We start from the raw sequence: 17,297 nt of genomic DNA, 5'->3' as shown, positions 1-17,297 counted from the left end.
AAGCTAATTTGTAACAGGGTAATATTTTCACAAGCTAAGCCTGAGGACATGGAAGGGCATGCACCTTGAGTGGAGCTTCTTGGTGACAGGAGCTCACAGCTTCTCCAAAAATGTCCTAATGTAATAAACATAAACATAAACAAACAACTCATGACCTGATCTGATGCAAACTCATGACCTGTGTTACGCTCAGACTCCCCATAGCTTTGACTGCCTGAATCTAAATAAAAGCTGCGGGTACAGTTAGTTTGGGGAGCATCCCAGTGCATGCCCTGACCATCCTTTAAAGCGTATTTTGCGTGTTGTATGTTCATTTCACGTTCTTCCAAACACCACCGGAAGGTGGGAACAACTCACTCCAGGCTCCTTTCTCCTGCTCCAGTCCACAGCCTCCTGTTTCTTCCTTCTCTCGTTTTCTTCCCTCCCCTCTGCTAACCCTTCCCCTCCTCCTCTCCTCCTCCTTCATCTGCTTGAATTTTCCTACATAGCCCAGGTTAGACATGAACTCACTGTCCTTTTGCCTTAGCCGATCACATTCTGCGCTCACAGGTGCACACCGCCATGCTGGCCTGTGTTTCCAGCCCAGGCATTTTAAGTTTGAACTTATCTTCTCTTGTTCCCCTTGATCTAACCTGGACTCACATGTCATCATCTCTCCAAAGATGCCCTGAGAGACAGGGACCAGGTCCCTTGCTCTGGAAGTGACTTTCTCAGTTTGGGCATTGAAAGGCCATGTTCTGGAAAACCCCCCTCTCAGGACCAGATGCCTGGTCTCCATAGATAAAATATCTTTAAGCTGGGCGTGGTGGTGCACACCTTTAATCCCAGCACTCGGGAGGCAGATGTAGGAGGATTGCCGAGAGTTCGAGGCCACCCTGAGATTACATAGTGAATTCCAGGTCAGCTGAGCCAGAGTGGGACTCTACCTCGAAAAAAAAAAATCTTTGGATCCTCTAAGCCCCACCCTCAAGTCACTAACAAGTTGCATTTTCTATAAGCATGTGAATGAAAAATATGACTGTTGAAATTTGCAGGAAAATGGATTGATCTGAAAAGGATTATACTAAGTGAGGTAACCCAGGCTCAGAAAGCCAAGCAGCACATGTTCTCTCTCATATGTGGATCCTAGCTACAAATGATTGGACTTCCATGTGAGTATGAAGAAAACTTAGTAGCAAGGGCCAGTAAGCTAGAAAAGAGGTGTAAGGGCTGGAAAAATGGCTTAGGGGCTAACCACTTGCCTGTGAATCCTAATGACCCTGCTTCAAGGCTCAATTCCCCAGGACCCACGTTAGCCAGATGCACAAGGGGGCGCACACATCCAGAGTTCGTTTGCAGTGGCCAGAGGCCTGGCATGCCTATTCTCTCTCCCTCCCTCTCTCTCTCTCTGCCTCTTTCTCTCTCTGTCTGTCGCTCTCAAGTAAATAAAAATGAACAACAACAACAACAAAGAAAACAGAAAAGAGATATAAAGTGAAGAGAAAGGAAGGGAGGAGGTACTTAATAGGATGGTATTGTATATATGTAAGTAGAAGAATAGATTAATGAGGATGAAAATGCCCAATTGAGGTCAGGTGAAGAGATAGAATAAAGGAAAGATGGAGGGAGGGCTAATCAAAATCTAAAAAGATATAAATAAATCATATGGAAACCTACTTTTTTTGGACAGTGGAACACCCAGGAGCCATAGATTGTTGCTAGAAAATTTTCAGTGCCAGGGATGGGATACCTTCCAGTGAGTTGTTGGTCAGGGAGGTCCATGATGCCTCCAAAACATTATAGGCCATTGCCGAGGCCCTTGGTTTCCCACCAAGAACAGATGATAAGACCCTATTGCTGAAGACTCCACATACTTGGGCTGCAAGACCACTGAGAAATCCTGCTGGAACTGAGCTGATAACTTCCTCCATGTAGACCAGCTGACAGAAAGCTGGAAGAAGCCATTCTACATGTAGTTCAATGGGAGAAAGAGAAACCACCAGTGAAGATACTCAACAGTGGACACTGCAAGCCTTATAATTGGCCAGCCAGGCCAAATGAGCCAATGGGTGAAAGAGTGGCACATCTGTCATGGTGGAAACCAACTGTCCTCTAAGTGGACTGAAGGCCTGCTACATGGGAGGAAATACATCCCTGATACTGAAAACCTAAAACAGGGGTAGTCATGAGCCCTAGGGTTGTAACGTCTGCTGCTGTCTGGCTAAATGTATATGCTATGCTTATCAAACTGCCCAGTAAGCACTTGTCTTAATGTTCATACCCTTATATTAATGCTACTCTCACTTTTGCCTAGAGAAGCTTCTCTTTTCAGATGGCAGTGACCTTGAGATGACTCAGAAGGCATCATGGTGCTGGGAAGAAGTGACTGGAGTGCTCAGTACTGCAATATCTCTATTACACCCTCCAAGGCTCAGGGTCTATTGCGGAAGAGGTGATAGAAAGAATGTAAGAGCCAAAGGAAGGGTAGGATTCCTTACAACGTGCTCCCCCCAGACATAAAATGACCTGGATATCCATGACCTCACAGTGCCTGACACTACCTACACAAGACCATCATAAGAGAAGGAAAAGATCATGACGTCAAATTAAAAGAGAGACTGATTGAGAAGAGGAGGGGAGGTAATGGAGAATGGAGTTTCAAAGGGTAAAGTGGGGGGAGGGAGGGTACTACCATGGGATATTGTTTACAATCATGGAATTTGTTAATAAAAAATAATAATAAAGAAAGAAAGAAAAGAAAATATGACTCTTTGGCATGTACTACTATTGCGGGAATTTCCTGAATGAGACTCCGAGCAGTGTGGACAGAGGAGAGGAAGATTCATTCACGCTAGCGGACTGTAATGGCGTCAGCCCTGAGCTTAGGCAAGAGTGGCTTTTATTTATTTCTTCTTACAAGCAAGCAAGTTTACAGAAGCACACATGGCAGCTACATAGTTTAAATTTCTTGTAATTTCTGTTCTTAGTCACCCAAAACTATCAGTAGCTGGCAGTGCAGGCAGGAAACTTATCTCTCTGTGCTTTGGTCTCCCCTGTGAAGGGCTGTGGAAGGAAGCTTATCTCTCTGTGCTTTGGTCTCTCCCTGCAGGTGGCTCCAGCGCGACCAGGGCTTATCTCTGCTCTTTGTGGGTAACTTCTAGACTGTTGGGGGGCTCTGTAACCCAGCACAAGCAAGTTTTTCTTTTATTTTCTGCTAGACTATGTACAGTGTGTGTGTGTGTTGGTATGTGTTTGTGCAGGAACATGTGTGTGTATGTGTGTGTGTGTGTGCGCACGCGTGTGTATGTGGAGCCTGAGGTGGATATTGTGGTCTTCCTCAATCTCTCTCTACCTTAGTCTTTAAGAGGGTCTCTCAGTGAAGCTGGGGTTCACCGATTCAACTAGGCCAGCGAGCCCAAGGAACCTCCTGTCTCCCCCTCTCCAACACTGGGATTGCAGGCGTGCGTCCCCACACCTGGCTTTTTACATATGTTCTGAGGACCAATCTTTGGTCCTCATGCTTGCATGGCAAGGGCTTTATCCATGGAGCTGGCTCCCCAGCCCCCAACTATGTTATTTTTACAAGTGTCCTTAGTGTCCACAGCAGGGCCTGATAAATACTAAACACCCAATAAGTATTTTGTTGTTGTTGTTGTTTTGAGGTAGGGTCTCACTCTAGCCCTGGCTGACCTGGAATTCACTATGTAGTTTCAGGGTGGCTTCGAACTCACAGCGATCCTCCTGCCTCTGCCTCCCTGGTGCTGGGATTAAAGGCATGTGCCACCACACCTGGCCCAATAAGTATTTTTTAAGTTATTTATCTGCAAACAGAGAGATAGGGAGAGAATGGGTGCATCAGGGCCTCTAGCCACTGCAAACGAACTCCAGATGCATGATCCACTTGGTGCATCTGGCTTTATGTGGGTACTGGAGAATCGAACCCAGGTCGTTAGGCTTTGCAGGTAAGCACCTTAACCACTGAGCCATCTCTCCACCCAACACTCAATAATTAGTTTGACTAAATAAATAGTTGAATGAAAAGGACTGATTATTGTGACCCCTCACATGAAGATAGGCAAGAAGCTGCCAAATCATTCGGCACAGAGAACAACACAGGAATTAAAATGAAACCAACTAGGAAAAGAGCACAGTGTATCAGTCTGCCTTCTGTTACCATAACCAAGTAGCTTAGGAAGGAAGAAAGTCCATCAGTTCATAGCTATGAAGGCTGAAATTCCCAGATCAGGGGCCCCTGTTTGTTCATCCTCTGATAAGCCTCCACTTTGATGTGTTGCTACAGTGGAAGGTGACAAGGCCATCGACACCATGGCAGGAGCACTTATATGAGGAAGCGATCCCTTGGTGAGAAAGGAAGTGAGGCTTGCTCTTTTATGATAATGGTGTGACCAGCATCAATCCCGTGGAAGAGACCTAATTACCTCAAAGTAACTTCGTTTCTTTGGACTTTTTTTTTCCTTTTCTGTACCCCAAGCTGACCACTTGGGATCCTCCTGCCTTAACATCTGGGGTGTTTACATGATAGCTGAGGCTTGTCATGCTTGGTCCTAAATGCCACTTGTGTGTGGTGTGTGTATGTGTGTGTGATATGGTATGTGTGTGTGATGTGTGTGTATATGCTATTGTGTGTGTGTGTATATGTGTGTGTGTGTAGCTACAGAGCCCTTTGTGCCTTTTTGTGTGGATCAATGCTCTAATTCGGGGGACAACACGCTCTTTCCCAGGATGTGGCTGTAAGGTGTCATGACTTCATCCATGCTGAGAAACCTGGTATGCTTGTGCATGTCAGTCATCCCAATGCGTGGGAGGCTGAGGCACGATGATTGTGAGTTTGAGGCCAGCCTGGGCTACTTTGCAAACCTGTCTCAAAGCGTCAATCACTTTGTGGCACATAAGAACAATTTAGCCAATGTTTATTTACTTGTTTTTTGTTTTTGTTTTTTGAGGTAGGGTCTCACTCTAGCCCAGGCTGACCTGGAATTCACTCTGTAGTCTCAGGGTGGCCTTGAACTCTCAGCAATCCTCCTACCTCTGCCTCCCGAGTGCTGGGATTAAAAGGCGTGCACCACCACGCCCGGGCAATGTTTATTTTAAATGAATGAATGAGTGGATGAATAAATGAATGAGGCCCGGGGGATGGAGAAATGGCTTAGCGGTTAAGCATTTGCCTGTGAAGCCTAAGGACCCTGGTTCAAAGCTCGATTTCCCAGTGCTCACATAAGCCAGATGCACAAGGTGGCATATGAACCTGAAGTTTGTTTGCAGTGACTGGGGATCCTGGTGTGCCCGTTCTTTCTCTCTCAATCTTTCTGTCACTCTCAAATAAATAAATAAATAAAATAAAATAAACAAAATTTTTAAAAAATGAATGAAGCTAGATCTAACCATCTCTTATAATTCCTGCCTGTCTTTCCTGAAACAAGTATTTTCTTCTAGTGGTCTAGCCCCTTCTTAAATAACTATGTACACTTATGCTTTTTATTTTATTTTATTTTGTTGTTTTTATTTTTTGAGGTAGGGTCTCACTCTAGCTCAGGCTGACCTGGAATTCACTATGTAGTTAGTCTCAGCTATTTTATTTGTTTTTTTTGAGGTAGGGTCTTGCTTTAGCCCAGGCTGACCTGGAATTTACTATGCAGTCTCAAGCTGGTCTCGAACTCACAGTGATTCTCCTACCTATACCTCCTGAGTGCTTGAATTAAAGTCACTCACACACTTATTCTTTTTATTGTTCATGTTTCCACCAGAGTAAAAGCATGTGAAGGTTCCATTGTCTTTCCAGTTTATTTGTTGAATCTAGCACCCTGGAGAAGCAAATATTTTCCTTAAAAGAACAAATAGTAAATATCAGGATTTTTTTTTTTAATGTCCTGTGTGCTTTGTCTAACCCCCCAATTCTCCATCCTCTGTCCCTGTAATTGAAAGTGTCCTTCCACATTGCTCAAAGATATAAAACTTTAGGAGAGTCTGACCACAGGCTTCACTTTTCAGCGTTTAAACCAGTTTTTTGTTTGTTTTTGTTTGTCGAGGTAGGGTCTCACTCTAGCCCAGGCTGACCTGGAATTCACTATATAGTCTCAGGGTGGCCTTGAACACACAGTGATCCTCCTACCTTTCCCTCTCTAGTACTGGGATTAAAAGCATGTGCCACCACTCCCAGCTAAACCAGTTTGAAATGTTGAAGTAAAAACATATATAAATGTTTCCTGTAGTTTACAAATGCCATAAAATATAGTGGGGTTTTTTTTCATTAAAACAATTTTTTTCCAAGGTAGCGTCTTACTCTAGCCCAGCATGGCCTGGAATTCACTTTGTAGTCTTAGGCTAGCCTCAAACTTACAGCAGTCCTCCTACCTTTGTCTCCTGAATGCTGGGATTAAAGATGTGTGTCACCACACCTGATTTCTACACTGGAGTACAGGCTAGCTTTGAACTCACTATGTATCCCAGGGTGACCTCAAACTTGCAGCCATTCTCTTGCTTCAGTCTTGTGCGTGTTGGAATGACACATCTTGCTTAACTTTTTAAAAAAGTGGCCAACTGGATGCTAGACATTTCTATTATTTTATTTTATTTTACTTATTTAGAGAGAGAGGAGGAGCAAATAGAGAGTTGGGCACACCAGGCCTCTAGCCACTATAAAGGAATCCAGACACTTGCACCCCCTTGTGCATCTGGCTCATGTGGGTACTGGGGAATCAAACTTGGATCCTTAGGCTTTGCAAGCAAGCGCCTTAACCACTAAGCCATCTTTCCAGTCTATTAACTTATTTTGAATCATGTAAAAAAACAAAAACAAAAACAAAAAATCACCTCAGACTTTTCAGCTTGGCCAGGCCTGATGGTGTAAGCCTATCATTCTAGCACTTCTGAGGGAGAGGCAGGAGAATAAAGCCAGCCCTGGTTACATGTGATCCTGTCTCAAAACTCGGAAGATAGAGGTAGGAGTATCGCTGTGAGTTCGAAACTATCTTGAGACTACATAGTGAATTTACTCTAGCCTGGGCTAGAGTGAAACCCTACCTCCAAAAACAAAACAAACAAAAAACCCCCACCCAAACAAAAAAGAAGCTGTTCTTGGTGGCAACCCTCCTGTAATTCCAGCATTCTGGAGACTGACAGTTCCAGGCTAGCCTGGGCTAGAATGAGACCCTACCTCAAAGCACAAAAAAGAAATTCTCAGATCATAAAAAACAAGCAAGGTAAGCCGGGTGTGGGGTCTCATGATTGCAATTCTAGCCTTTGGGAGGCTGAGGCAGGAGCTTTGTCATGAGTTCAAGGCCAACTAGAGTTAAAATAGTGAGTTCAAGACATCCCTGGGCCATAGAGTAAGGCCTGTCTCCAAAAAAAAAAAAAAAAACACTAAAGAAGCAGCGAGCAAGAGTTTACTGATGTGCACAGACTTCACCTCCATTCCCTGTGGAATCCCCAAAGGCCACAAAAAAAAAAAAAAAGAAAACACGGGCTTCTCCGCAACTTGCCACCCGCCGCGACCCGCGCGTGCCTCCCTAGCGCCAACCTTTCTCCAGGCTCGCGCGCCTCCCTACAGGCCCCGCCCCTCTCTGCGGCTATTGGCCAAACCTCTTCCCCTCCTTGCGTTGAGGCAACGCCTCCTTGCTCTGATCGGCGCCTCATCTAGCCAATGAGGCTTGAGGATTGACTCCCCGCGCCCGTTGGAGGCGGGCGTGGGCGGCCCGTTGCTCTGGGGGCGGGGCGTGCAGCCTGGAAACCGTTGCCGGGCACAACGCCCCGCCCCGTGCGTTGGGCGGGCTCTGGGGCGGGCCGCGCGAGCCGAGGCGGCGGGAGCCTGAGGAGCCGCGGCCGCGGCCGCCGCCATAGAGACTGTAGCCCTGGAGACTGTTACCAACGCGGGGCGACACGCAGCGCCGCCGCCCGGGAGCCGCTGCCCGAACCCCCGGCCGAACTCCAGGTGAGCCAGGGGGGAAGCGGGGTGCAGGTGCCGGGGGATCGGGGCCCGGGGTCCCGCGCGGCCGAGCCCGGGGAGTCCCCTCGCCCTGGCGCCTCACTTTTCCAAAACTTTGCGGACCCGGTGTGGGCTCGGCGACGGGCGCTGGGGTCCGGCCCGCGGGAGCACGGCCTCGGGGCGGGGCCCGGGCTCCCCCGCCGCCCCCAGACCCACGACCCGCTCCCGTCCCGGGAACTCGGGGTCCTCGCCGCCCGGGACGGCTGCTCCGGCCGGGCCGAGGATGCGAGGGAGGGAGAGAGTCCGCCGCGAAAGTTGGGAAAATGAAAACCGACCCGCAAACGGTGCGCTGAGATCCCCGAGTGCTCGGTGCGCCTGCTGCCCACGGCGAGTGTCCCAGTCCCCATGCCGGGAACACGCGAATGCCCTCAGACCTCGCCCCGCACACGCGTGTGCGTGCCCCAGGCCCCGTGCCGTGCACACGCGTGTGCTCCAGTCCCCGCGCCATACACGCGCGTGTGCTCCAGACCGTCGCCCCTCACACGCGTGCATCCAGGCCCCACTCCCTCGCACACGCACGTCCCAGTCTGCGTGCTCCCCTCGGGATAGCTGGGGTCCCTGGACCACTCGCTGGTACTGGAGTTGGCGGTCTTGGCCGCGGTCGCCAGGTAGAGCCGGTGAGAGAAGCTCCCAAAACCCCAACTCAGCCCTAGGAAGTCGCAGTCCTCAGTTCTTTTCTGACTCTGCAGGGTACCTTCGCTTGGGGAGCTCATGACACCCCACCCACAACGCCAGCTTTTCTCAAGTGCATTTATTCCTGACTCCCCAACAAAATAATAACCATGACTGTGTCCCAATCGATATGCCCTAATAAATGTCTGTTTTTTTAAATGAAAGAATAAAGACATTAACAGGCCAATAGCAACAACACATAAATGTAACAAAAAAAATTTTTGGTCTATATTGTCAATATTTATTTTTGTTTCCTGAGGCAGGGTGTCACTAGCTCACGCTGACCTGGAACTCACTCTATAGTCCCATGCTGCCCTCGAACTCACAGCAGTTCGGCCCGGGCCTTCCTAAAGGCTGGGATTATAAAAGTGAATCACCCCGCCCACCTTGTTGTAAACAAGTTTGTCAAAATCTTCTTGGTGAATTTGGTGAAGCAGCGCTAAGCTATCTGCCGAGGCCGTCTGGTGGGACTACCTGATCCTCCTACTCATAGTCCAGGGCTCCAAGGGACTAAAATAAACTCGGGCGTGGCTGCCCACCCACTCCCACTGGAGAAGTAAGAGTTGTAGTGAGGTGACTGGGAAAGGAATTGAATTCCCTCCATCACCAGGGCTTCTACTGGTGTTGGACAGGAGACTGTGTTGGGGAAACAACCCATTGAAGTGGTGGTGTGTATTTCAGCTGATTTGGGTCAGGCATGAGTTCAGAAATCAATTACCAGGGTAGCAAGACGGTTATCTTACCTGTCACCCTTGGACCCCAAGCCCCAGAGGTGAGGGACAGAGATAGGAATGACCTCATGCCTAAAGGGCAGTTGGTAATTGGCTTGCTGGATCAAGGCCCCTGGCACCTTAATGTGGGTTAATGGTGGCACTTTCCATCTTTCCATGCAGAGGTGCAGTGGCTCTGCCCATCAGAAATGCACAGGCAGGGAGGGTGTTGTGTGGGTCTCATGGCACATCTCAAGATCCATTTTAGACTTAAAAAGTAATGTTAAATTTAACTTTAATCAACACCGTAGTAGAAGAATTTGAGTGGGGAATAGATGGGTGGGTGGGAGGATGGATTGATGTATGAGAGATAGATGATGGATGGATAAATGGGTGGATGGGTGAATGGATAGATAGATGAGTAGATGAATGGACAGGCACATGCGTGGGTGGATGGGTAGGGATATGTAGATGGGAGAGTTGGCACAGTGTTGGGAATTAGAAAACTGGGTCCCACCGACATACTTTTTGCAATGTCCAAGACGAGCTGGATGGCAGGTGTGCACCACCTCACCTGGCATGCAGGGGACAAAATCAAGGAGCAGTTCTGGTGCTGAATGACAAGGCTCCGGAGCTGGGAAGGAGGCGCAAGGATGGAGTTGGTGTGGGGAGCTTGCCTGGTGTAGGGAACCAGCATGCCCGCCAGCCTTCTGGGCTCTCCCAGGGAGACTCTGCTTGGCACCTGCAGTGTAAGCCAAGGTCCCCAGAGACCCCAAATCCACCCTTTCCCAGTAAAACATGACCCACATTGCCTGAGCCAAAAACTTTAGGGTGGTGGTGCCACCTCCCACCCTCCCCAGCCATCAGCAAGTGCTGCCCACTCCCTTTCCATTCTTGACCAAGCTCTGCCAGCCCCCGGGTCCTCTCAGATGACCCAGTGGTGGCCCGTGGCCGGCCAGAGCCAGTTGAGCTGTGTTGTACCTGGTTGCCAACCCTCTGCTCAGTGGCTCCCCCTCACCCATTTGGTGCTGCTTCTGGCAGTGCCTGCTGCCCCCTGCCCCCAAAGCATCCTGGAGAACTTGCTGCTCACCATGCCATCAGGTCATACTGGAGAAATGGTGGCACAAATTCTTTGCCTACTGGGTATTTCTACTGTCTTAACACGTTGTGAATATTGTGTACTGTTTAATTTTCATTTTGCTTTGTGGTGCTGGGGTTCGAACCCAGGCCCTTGCACATGCCAGGCAAGCACTCACCCCTGAGCCACATCCCTCAGCCAGCCACAAAAAACCACTTGAACGTCAGTGTCACAGTTGTGGTATAAGCCCCCTCCCTGGCCCCCACCCCAAACATCACAGGGATGAAGGGTTTGGCTGTGTTGGTGAAGATTAAAGATGAGACATTTCCAAACTGGTTTTGCCTCTGATTTCACTGGTTCCTGGATGCCAGCACAGTGACATCTGGCAGGGTGCCCCTCAGAGACAGGGCCTAGCCCAGTCATCATGCCAGGACTTGAACTCGGCCCTTGGGAGCAGCCGCCGGGCCCTGCGCACCTCAACTCTAATTGAAGTTGCATTCCACATTCCTGTCATATGAGGTGCAGGCCTGGCAGGTCCTACCACTCTGCTTTGGGCCCAGGCAATTCTCACTTCTTCCATGGAGGGGGCCCAGGGGTGTCCTGTGCCTTTCCACCAAGATAGTTGACGTGCAGGTACTTCCTGCAGACAACGTCGCAGTGAGGGCATGCCCTGCAGTGCCCCCCAGGAAAGCTACATAGCTGTGATGAGTAAGTGCACTGCTGGGCTGAGGCCCGGTGGGTAGAGTGCTTGCCTCGCCAGCGTGAGTCCCCGCGCTCCAGCCCCTCAGAAACAGGTGTGGCAGCTCACGCCTGTCACCTCAGCTCTCAGAAGGATGAGGAGTTCAAGGTTATCTTTGGCTACATACTGAGTTTGAAACCAGCCTGGAAATGAGACTCTGTCTCAAGAGACAACAACAAAAAGGAAGACTGGCAGGTATTAGCCCAGTAGAGCTATTGTGCATCATTTGTTAGGTAGTGATGTCCACATGTGTAATGAAGTCAGCTTTTTTTATTTAGCAATCTGCAGTAGTTTTGAGCATGTGCACGCACATGTGCATGTGAGGATGGGGGATTTCACAGTAACACACTTTGCCAGTGTGAGCCAACCCCCAGGTTGAAGGGTAGAGGCATCAAAACAGGGCAGTGGGCCAGGAATGTTTGGCAAGTCTCTTAGGGACTGGCCCTGAGGAGTCCTGTGGAAAGGGCCCTTTAGACAGGGGCAGCAGGTGCCAAGGTTCTGGGGTGGCATAGGATGGGGAATTCTTGGAGCCTGGTTATGGCAGAGAAAGGGGACGTCCAGCAGCCATCAGACCTCCAAGGAGGTGTGCAGCTACCCTCTACAGAAACTAGATGTGAGTGGTATCCAATGTAGGTGGCTGCCTTCTTTTTTTTTTTTTTTTTTTCTCTGATCAAGGCTCAGGTTTATTCAGGCAGACACAAGCTTATATACAGAAGATAAAACTTTCTCCTGCATGCCTAAGGTCATAATGCCTCTGTATCTGATGCCCACTCCACCTAGGCTGTATACTAAACAGTGTCCTAGTATCAGGTGCCTTATCAATAAGGCCTTTTGTATTAAGAGATTAGAGACCACCCTTAGCTCCCAAGGTCAAAAAGGAGCTGCAGCTCCCCACATCTCCCCCTTCTTTATTTATTAAAAGAAGCGACTGTGCCTGTCTTAGGTTGTCAGAGGCAGAAGAACATCTTTACCCATCATTGGACAAGTGTACTATCCTTCAATACATGCCCTATCTTAGGTTGGATGCCTCCTCTCCCAATCTTACCCATCTCTGGCTACCAGGTGACTGCCTTCTTTCAGTCACTGCCCCCTCAGAACCATATGCTCTCCTCCAAGGCTAATAAGGGACAGAGAGAGGGTATCCCACCAGGCCATGCACCTCATGGGTGCAGGGTGCTCATGAGGTGCTATGCCAGGGGAAGTGAAGGTTGCTGGGGCTTGAGTGAATCAAAGAGTGATGTCTGGAAGAACTGGGTGTGGAGAGGGGAAGTGGCCATATTCTCAGGAACCTTCCAGAAGCTTCTACTGGACCCACTTGAAGTAAGGCTAATATAGGGTTCCCGGGGCAAGATTTTGGAGAGTGTTAGTCTAAGAAGTGGCTAGTGGCTAAAGCTGCTTTTTTTTTTTATTTTGAGATGAGGGGGGTTCTCATGTAGCCTAGGCTGACCTCAAACTTGCATTATAGCTAAGGATGACCTTGAACTCCTGATTCTCCTGCCTGTACCTCCTAAGTGCCAGGATAACAGGTATACACCACCACACCTGGTTTATGGTGCTAGGGATGGACCTAGGACCCCATACATACCAGGCCAGCACTTGACCCACTGAGCCCACCGCTAGCCCCAAAACCTTTTCAGCAGTGAGGTTTTCTCTGTTGCCCACGGTCCCACCGTCTTCCTCCATCCTTCTGTCTCTGGCCCTTTGTACACGGTGGCTGCTGATCCGGGTATCTGAGACACACAGGACATCATTCAGAGCCTGGGCTGCGTATTGCTTGGCCTTGCTCCTGTCCTGCAGGGCTGAGAGGCTAAGGGGGTCAGGCTGGCTTTCAGTGGCTGCCCTGGGAGGTGACCAGGACCAAGATGCCTGTCCTTGGGGTCTCCTTCCCAGGTGTCGGGCTGTAGCATCTGGGCACAGATTATGGCACATGGAGGAGACTGGGTTGGGAACCAGCAGGGGGTGATGAGTCTAGTCCTGTGCTGGCAACCCACGTAGGATGCTCAGTGTGTAAATGGACTGCATTGTACATATCTGTTTATCCATCCATCCATTGATACATCCATTAATCCATCATCACTAACCCATCTGTCCGTCTATCATTCCATATATCTATTCATCCATCAACCTCTCCCAACCACCCACCCATCCATGTGTCCTTCATCCATGCTTCCACTCATACATCCATCTGTCCACACACTCACCCATTACCCACCCATCTATCTGTTTGTGCACCCACCCATGCACCCATTCATCACTCAGTCCATCCATCCATCCGTCTACCCTCCCTTTCCACCCATCCATCCTTCTACCTATCCATCCATCTTTCCACTCATTCATCCATCTATTCTTCCACCCACTCACCCATCCATCCATCCTTCCATCCATCCATCCTTCCATGGACCCTTGGCTCTTCCACCTCCCAGCTGCTGTGAGTAGAGCAGCGACTCTGAGCAGCAGGAGGAGGAGCAAGAGGCTTAGACGGCTAAGGCTGAATTCACCTCAAGAACCGAGCTCCATTAGACTGATGGTCTAGGACCAAATCTGATGGAGACTTAGACAAGTCCCCCAGTGAAAAGAAGGCAACAGCTAGCAGGAGGCCTGGCTAACAGGTGCCTTGTCAGAGTCATGCCAGTGATCTGGAGAGCCATTCCTAAAGTCACCGCAGCACTACTCATGCTGTTTTCTGAGGCCCACTGTTAAAGGCACGATCACATTTCCAAGAATGCATGTCTGTCCAGAAGGTGGTCTAGGGCTGGGGTCTTGAAAGCAGTTTTCAGAAAATGATGACTGTGTGCCTCAGCCTCCCTGGCCAGTGGGGACACACGGGAAGCACCACACAGGCCCCTTTCCTCTCCTGCCCCTCAGAACCCCCACAGATGCAGCCAGCCTAGAGATCAGCATGCTGGGCCAGTGCCCCGGGACGGTGGAAAGCTTCTGCTTTTGTAGGGACATTGCCATTGCTGGGGCTGGGGAGATGGCTTGGTAGGTAAAGTCATGCCTTGCCAGGACTTGAGTTGGGTCCTCAGCCTGTGTAAAAATGCATGCTGTGGCAGCACTGGGGAGGTGGAGGCAGGAGCTCCTTGGAGCCTGCTGGCCAGCCAGGCTAGCATGACCCATGAGCTCCAGCGCTGTCTGAGGGAGATGTGTGGACGGCATTCTGAGGATGACACCTGGGAATGTACTCCAGTCTCCACATGCGTGCCATGCAAGCCACACGCATGCACCCACCCATGCACGCATGCACACACAACCCCCAAGCAAATGAAAAAGAGTCTTTCATATTTAATATGTCAGATTGGATTCTTTCTCAGCCCAGCTTTCTGGGACATCTGTTCATTCAGCAAATATTTATGTGCCCAGCATCCAAGACCTTAAATTAGCTGATATATCACTGTGTGAGGCACTGTAGGGAGAAGGTGCTAGAACAAAAAGCCTGGGTGTCTATAGACATTGCCCACTCTGCAGGCCCACAGTGTGTTTCCAGAGGGTGTCGTGTATGAATCGTTAAAGCGACACAGGAATGAGCAGAAAGTCCTTCTAGAAGCTTCCTGAGACTCCGAAGCCTAGTTCACAGCTGGGTATGTAGGCAACCGTGGCCACATACCCCATGGAGACTCAAGGGCAGAAGTGCTGTGCCTGGAGGCTGCAGTGGCCACTAGGCCACACACTCAGACCCCTGACTTCCTGTTGAGGTGGGATGGGGGCCTTCTGTTCCACGCTCTGAGAAGTAAGCACCATGGACGGCCATGGCAGCCCACCTGCCAGAGCCAGTGCTCTCAGTGCCACCCTCTACCACCTCCATCTCTTGTCTGTGCCAGGGCTTTCCTGTATGCATGTGACCAGAGCCTCCCTGGACCATGTGGAGAGAAGGATGTTTCAGCTCTGCTTTTAAATTAAAAAAAAAAAACTCTGGGAGCTGGGCATGGTGGCACACACCTTTAATCCCAGCACTTGGGAGGCAGAGGTAGGAGGATTGTTGTGAGTTTGAGGCCAGCCTGAAACTAATTCCAGGTCAGCCTGAGCTAGAGTGAGACCCTACCTCAAAAAACAAATAACAAAAAAACATTTTGGGCCAGAGAGATGGCTTAGTGGTTAAGAAGCTTGTCAAGCCTAAGGACCCAGGTTTGGTTCCCCAGTACCCACATAAGCCAGATGCACAAGGTAGTGTGTGTATCTGGAATACACTTGTACACTTGCAGTGGCTAGAGGCCCTGGTGTACCTATTCTCTGTATCACTTTCTCTCTCTCTCAAATAAAATATTAGAAAAAAACTTTTGCTGTGTGTGTATGTGTGTGCATGTTTATGTGTTAGTGTAGACGCATGTATATGCCATGGTGTCAAAGGACAACATTTTTGTCATTTTTTAATTGACAGCTTCCATACTTACAGACAATAAACCATGATCATTCCTTTACCGTCCCCACTTTTCCCTTCACAACTCCACTCTCCATCATATCCCTTCCCTCTCTCTATTAGTCTGTCTTTTATTTTGATATCATCATCTTCCTGTTATGACGGCCTTGTGAAGGTAGGTGCTAGGCACTGCAAAGTCATGGATATCAATCAAGGCCAGTTTCTGTCTGGACAGTTGCATTGTAAGCAGTCTTATCCTCCTTTGGCTCTTACATTTTTCCCACAACCTCTTCCACATTGGACCCTGAGTCTTGGAAGGTGTGATAGAGATGTTTCAGTGCTGAACACTCCTCTGTCACTTTTCTCAGCACTATGGTACCTTTTGGGTCATCACAATGGTCACCACCATCTGAAAAGAAAAGCTTCTCTAACCAAAAGTGAGAGTAGCACTAATATATCTGTAGGAACATTAAGTAAAATGCTTACAGGGAAGTTTGGTAAGCAATAATATATGCATTTAGCCAGACAAGAGCAGGCATTACACTCCTAATACTCCTGACCTCACCCACCATAGGCTTTTGATTAGGTTTTCAGTACCAGGTATATATTCCCTCCCATAGAGTGGGTCTCCAGTCCAATTAGAGAGCAGTTCGTTTCCCCCATAACAGACATGCCACTATTGCACCTGTTTGGTCTTTTGGCCTGGTTGGCCAAACTTGATGTAGTGCCTACTGTTTTCACCACTGATGACTTCTGTCTCCCATAGGGCTGCATGCAGTGAGCCTTTTCCAGCTTTTTGTCAGCTGTTCCATAGGGAGGAGATTTTCAGCTCAGCCCTAGCTTGATTTCTCAGTGACCTGCAGTCCAGGCATGTAGAGTCTTCAGCAGTAGGGTCTTACCATCTATTTCTGGTGAGAAACCAAAAGCCTTGTAAATAGCCTGTAATGTATTGGTGGCATCAGGGTCCTCCCTGGCCAACAACTCACTGGAAGGTATCCCATTCCTGGCACTGAAATTTTTCTAGTAATAGTCTATGGTTTCTGGGTGTGCCATTATCCAAAAAAGTAACTTTTAGCTGGGCATGGTGGTGCACACATTTAATCCTAGTACTCAGGAGGCAGAGGTAGGAGGATCGCTGTGAGTTCAAGGCCGCCCTGAGACTACAGAGTGAATTCCATGTCAGCCTGGGCTAGAGTGAAACCCTACCTCAAAAAAAAAAAAAGTAACTTTTCATATGGCTTATTCACAATATCTTAAATTTTGATTAACCTTCCTTGCATTCTTCCTTCACTCAGTCTCTTCCCCTGGCCTCACTTAGGCCATTCCACTCTCTGTACTCTGTTCTTCTACTTACATATATATAAAACCATCTCCTTAAGTCCTCTCTTCCCCTCCCTCCTTTATAGCCCCTTTCTAGCTTACTGGTCACTGCTACCAATTTTTTATTCCAATTCACAAGTCCAAACATCTATAGCTAGGATCCACATATGAGAGAGAATATGTGACGTTTGGCTTTCTGGGCCTGGGTTACCTCACTTAATATAATCCTTTCCAGATCCATCCATTTCCCTACAAATTTCATAATTTCATTTTTCTTTACCACTGAATAAAACTCTGTTGTGTAAATGTACCACATCTTCATTATCCATTCCTCAGTTGAGGGATATCTAGGCTGATTCCATTTCCTAGCTACTATGAATAAAGTGGCAATAAACATAGTTGTGCAAGTATCTCTAAGGTAGTGAGATGAGTCCTTAGGATAT

General features: G+C 48.7%; 1 protein-coding gene across 2 annotated transcripts in view; it reads left to right on the top strand.

Annotated features, from left to right (window-relative positions):
- Positions 1-7,811: 7,811 nt before the first annotated feature.
- Rfx2 (regulatory factor X2) overlaps positions 7,812-17,297 on the top strand; it is an 88,354-nt gene continuing 78,868 nt past the window's right edge. For both annotated transcript variants that reach the window (XM_004654999.2, XM_004654997.2), the window contains exon 1: positions 7,812-7,927. The gene's annotated coding sequence lies outside the window, so the exon portion shown is untranslated. The remainder of the gene's footprint in view (positions 7,928-17,297) is intronic.

The sequence above is a fragment of the Jaculus jaculus genome, chromosome 15 (genome assembly GCF_020740685.1).
Source record: "Jaculus jaculus isolate mJacJac1 chromosome 15, mJacJac1.mat.Y.cur, whole genome shotgun sequence".
Classification (NCBI taxonomy): Eukaryota; Metazoa; Chordata; class Mammalia; order Rodentia; family Dipodidae; genus Jaculus; species Jaculus jaculus.
This window is presented reverse-complemented; position numbering and strand designations above follow the sequence as displayed.